Source organism: Tenrec ecaudatus, chromosome 1, assembly GCF_050624435.1.
Source record: "Tenrec ecaudatus isolate mTenEca1 chromosome 1, mTenEca1.hap1, whole genome shotgun sequence".
Taxonomy (NCBI): Eukaryota; Metazoa; Chordata; class Mammalia; order Afrosoricida; family Tenrecidae; genus Tenrec; species Tenrec ecaudatus.
The window spans coordinates 315,731,956-315,737,318 of NC_134530.1; the positions used below are offsets into that span (position 1 = coordinate 315,731,956).

The 5,363-nt window shown below is 39.8% G+C and overlaps 1 pseudogene; it reads left to right on the top strand.

Moving 5' to 3' along the window:
- The first annotated feature begins 3,822 nt into the window (after window positions 1–3,822).
- Window positions 3,823–3,977, top strand: LOC142437825 (small nucleolar RNA SNORA29; annotated as a pseudogene).
- The last annotated feature ends 1,386 nt before the right edge of the window (window positions 3,978–5,363 follow it).

Sequence of the window (5,363 nt, forward strand, 5' to 3'; positions counted from 1 at the left end):
AGCAACTGTCAAGAGATCGATAGACTTGTGTGGTGTAATTCTGCAGCACAAGATCTCTGTAGAGTATTGAAAAGTACAGAGGTGATTTTTGAGGAGTAAGGTGAGCCTGGCCCAAGACTTGGCATTTTCAATTACCTAACGTGCATGTGAATGTTGGACGTTAATAAGGAAGATAGAAGATGAACCCCTGTGTGTGTGTGTGTGTGTTGCGTTGCTGGCAAAGAACTGTAAAACTACCATCAGACTGCTAAGAGGATATAAACATCTGTCTTAGGAGTATGATCAGAGTTCTCCTTAGAGGCAAGTATGGTGAGACTTTGCCTTACATACTTAGAACATGTTCTCAGCAGAGAGCAATCCTTGGAGAAGTCTATCTTGCCTGGTAAAGTAGAGAGGCAGTGGGGAAGTAAGCCAAAAAAAGGCTGTCTCCTCACTGACACTGATTGGCACAGGGACTGCCATGATGTGCTCCTGCATAGGAACAATTGTGAGGATGGAACAGGACCGGGTGATGCTTTGTTCTGTTGTGCTTGATTTCACTATGAGTCAGAATCAACGGGATGACCCCAAACAACAATACCGTATGCTGCAGAAAAAATGAGGGGTGGGGGGAGAAAGCACAATATCTTCTGTGTTTCAGTCCACGGTGGCCACTGTGGCAATCCATCTTGTTCCTGGACGTCCTCTTATTACTAGTACTCTGTCTCATATTTATCTTCTGTGTGTGTGCTCTAAGTAAGAATGAATGGAGCAGTTTGGAGGGCGGATGGCAAACTCTGAACATGGGCTATCAGACAGAAGTGTATGACTGCGCTAACGTTTTCCTGATTGCGAGTGTGTCTGCACAGAGCAGATAGAAGACACAAGACAGCGTGATAATAGTTCCCATCAACTATATTCACACGATTCAAGTAAAAGCACAGATGGAAAACATTCCACTTGCAAAATGTTAACAGGCAGTATTATGAGGAGAAACAACAATTACGTTGAGAAATGAGCTACTTATGAGTTCAGTTGCCTCACATCTTGAATTTTCTTTACCACCATGTGGCTGTAGTTATCTCTTGACTGAATTCTGATGTGAAGTATCTCAATAGTAGGACTTCTAGTTGATGAAAAAGTTGATACTTAAAAGCAATCAACAAACAAGGGGCTGCTATCAATTAAGTGGGAACGTTGATATCCCAGTGGTGAGGCACAGGGCTGCTATCTTAATGGTTGGGGGTTAGGATCCAGCAGCTGCACCACAGAAGAATGATGGGCAGACTTCGGAACGCTCTGTCTGGGCTGGTTTCTATGAGCCAGGAGTTACTCAATGGCACCTGATCTTGTGTTGGTTTCTATCAATACCTGCGTAAGTGATCGAATATTTTTATTTGTTTGCTTTTCCCTGTTCTTTCCTCTCTTAATTTAAGATGAATCCTTTTACATATTGGCCATGTACTCATCAACTTAGCATAATGTCAAAATCAATGGGTCACCGTGCTATGACAAACCAAAGACACCTTTTGCTAATAGACAAAATTTTAAAATTCTTGAGGGGAGAGACCAATCTAAGTTACTTATACACCCAGATTCTAGCACACTATCTCTCTCAATAGAAAATAAATGCATTTTAGATGATTAAACAAATTAATGAATAAATACCACTTATATAATTAACTACAATTTATGTAAGTTGAACATTATCACATAAACCTAGAATTAAAATCAATTTGAGTTCTGTGATTTTCCTTCAATCAATAGTATGACTAATGAAAGATTCTGAAATCATATTTGGATTAGTTTAGTCTTTGGGTGTCTAGACTCTTGACACTGTAAAATGCAGCTGATCATCTAATGGTGTTTCTGAAGTCACTGCCATGCAATTGATTCCAGTTGATAGCAACTGTTGGGTGGAGTAGAAATGCCCACTGTTTTTTTGCTGAGATTGCACATCTCTGTGGGAGCAAAACGCCTTGTCCTTGTCCTGCTGAGTGACCAGTGGGTTCAAATTGTCAACCTTGCAGGTAACAGCCCAAAGGATACTCACACTGCCACCGAAGCTTTGTTGGTATTCACAGAACCATAAAACCATTTCAATGCTCCCAATCCTCTGCAATGGCTAAGAATATATTTCTTCATGCATCACATGTTCCAGGATGACAGATATCTCTACAAGTGATTTATAAACTGAACATAAAAAGTCACTGGGTAATGCTATTGGTTCAATTCTCATCTCCTAGCTGAAAGGTTGGCATTTCGAACCCACCCAGGGCATCTCAGAAAGACAGGCCCGATGATCTGTCTTCCAAGAGGTCACAGTTTTGAAAATCCCGTGAAACTGTTCTACTCTGAACAAATGGAGTCGCCATACATCAGAATCACTGGACAGCAACTAACAACAGCAATAATATTCTAAATAAAGCAGTATTTCTATAATTACATAGGATTAGAACTCATCGCAAAGCTGAAACACACAACACGGGAGCCATTATAAATATATTACACAATGCTTTGGACCCCATACAAACTTTGTCAGACTGAAAAGTGATCAGTGTCACCTAGATTTTGATAATTTATCAAAATCAGATTATTTCATCTTTTTTCCCATTTAAACTATATTTATTAAAATTTTAACCTGTCTTATAAAACGCCAGACCTATATGTTGAAAATGGAGCTGGCAGAGAAACGCTCCCAAACGGAAACAGTCCCACTCCAGCACTCTTCCGTGTGGTCTGCCGAACAGTAGGTGCACATGTCTGACGACTCCAGTTTTATGTAAGGCACCCTGTGGCACAATGTTAAGAGGGCAACTACTAATCAAAAGGTCAGTGGTTGGAATTCATGTCACTCCTGGTGGAAAGAAATGACCCTATCATTCTGTAAAGATTTAGGAGGCAGTTATGTCCTGTCCTAAAGGGTCTCTGTGAATGGAAGCCAATCAGACAGCAACAAGTTTGGTATGCAGAACTTCAGTTAGCAACAGCTGAAGGGGTTCTTTTTAAATTGAACTTTATAATTCCCAATCCAAGATGAATATGGGAGAAAGACTCCCACCCTTGACCCTATAGAGGATGAAAGTGTTCAAATGAGGCGTGCACGGACTTGGAGTCAGGAAACCAAAAAGGAAGAACAAAGTCAACAAGTCGTAAGCCGAAAGAACGGGAGCAACAAGTCAGTCCCTGAGTGGCCATATTGAAAAATTCTACATGTGAAATATTGAAGCATGCAGGAAGCATCCAAAGAAGATGGAAGAAATACAGAGAACCACTGTACCAAAAAGACCTAGTCGACATTGCACCATTTCAAGAGGTAGTGGATGATCAAGAGCCCGTGACACTGAAGGAGGTTACTCAAGCTATACTGAAGGATGAGCCCAACAAGGAATTGATGAATACCAGTTGAAATGTTTCAACACAGAGACAAAGCACTGGAAGCATTCGATCATTTGCATCAAGATATTGGAAGGCAGCACACTGGCAAACCTACTGGAAAAGATGCATATTTGTACCAATTCCAAAGAAACGTGGCCCAATAGAATGCTCACATTACAGAACAATTCCAGTGATATCACATGCAAGTACTATTTTGCTGGAAGTAATTCAGCAGTTGGTTCAGTAGTACGTTGACAAGGGTCTGCAAGAAACACAGGTCAGATTCAGAAGAGGATGTGGAACAAGAAATATCATTGTTGATGTCACAGTGATCTTGGAAGAAAGTAGAGAATACTAAGGGAAAATTACAAAAGAACGTATTTACTTGTGTCCTAGAGACTATGTAAAGGCATTGACTTGTGTGGATCATAACAAACTATGGGTAGCATTAAGAAGAGGAATTTCTTTCCCATCTGACTACCACTTCAACTCTTAAGAGGTGGTTCAAGTCTTAATAATCGATTGTAGTGTCTATGTTTGTGGGATAGAGTAATTTTGCCCTGGTCTGGAAGGAGGTTTAGTGTGTCCGAATCCTATATGAAATGGCTGTACAGAAACAAAAAGAATAGGAATTCCAGTACACTTCACTGTGCTCACATGAAACCAGCACATGGATCAAGAGGCAGTCATTCAACAACTGAATACTGTGTGGTTTGAAAGCAGGAAACGTGCGCATTCGGGTAGTATTCTCTCATTACGCTTTTTCAAACTCTATGTTGAGCAAAGAGCCAGAGAAGCTGGATTATGTGAATAAGAATGCCATATCAGTGTCACAGGGAGGTTTATTAATAATCTGTGATATGTACATGGCACTACCTTGCTTGTTGAATGAGGAGGATTTGAAGCCTTTGCTTATGAAGGTCGGGGGTTGTGGCCTTCAATGTGGATTTCAATTCAAGGTAAAGAAAACAAAAATCCTCCCAACTAAACCAATAGATAACATCATGATAAGCAGAGAGAAGATTGAAGCGGCCAAGGATTTTATCATGCTTGTATTCCCAATCAATCCTCAGGGAAGCAGTAGAGAAAAGATTAAAGAACACATTGCATTACATAAATCTGCTGCACAAGATCTCATTGAAGTGTGAAACCACAAGGAGGTCACTTTGGGACCCTAACTCAAGCACTGGTATTTCTTATGGACTCATATGCATGTGAAATTGGGTATTGAATAAGGATTACTGAAAAAGAGTCCCTGTGGATGAATTATGGTGCTGCTGAAGAATACTGAAGCACCACGGACTGTCAAAAACATGCAAAAATATGTCTTAGAATGGGTACAGCCAGAATGCTCTTTAGAAGCAAAGATGATGAAATGCATATACTTTGGTCATAATATCAGGAGAGACCAGTACCTGGAAAAAAGACATTATGCTTGGAAAGGTAGAAAACCAGGGGGAAAAAGAGAAAGACTTTCAATAAAATTTCAAAATTGTGACACAATGACTGAACCAAGAAGTTCAAATGACATTTGTGAAGATGATGCAGCACCAGGCAGTGCATCACTCTGTTGACTAGATGGTTGCGTTGAGTAGCAAATGACTTGAGAGTGCCTGAGGTGGTTACATTTACTTTTTCTGATTGGAGAATTTTAACGTCTTCCATTTATCATTGTAAAATCAAAGACAATTTAATAACTGATTTAGAACACAGGGACGGTTCTACTCTGTCCTATGAGTTGGTCTCTGTGAGTTGGAAACAACTCAATGGTAGTGAGTTTTGTTTTGTTTTATTAAAAGATCATTTTATCGGGGGCTTGTACAACTTTTATAACAGTCCATACATCAATTGTATCAAGCATATTTGTACATATATTACCATCATTATTTTCTAGACATTTACTTTATATTGAGCCCTTGGTATCAGCTTCTCGTTTCCCCTTCCCTCCACCCCATTTTTGGGACTCCTTAATACAATATAAATTACTATTATTTTCATATTATTTT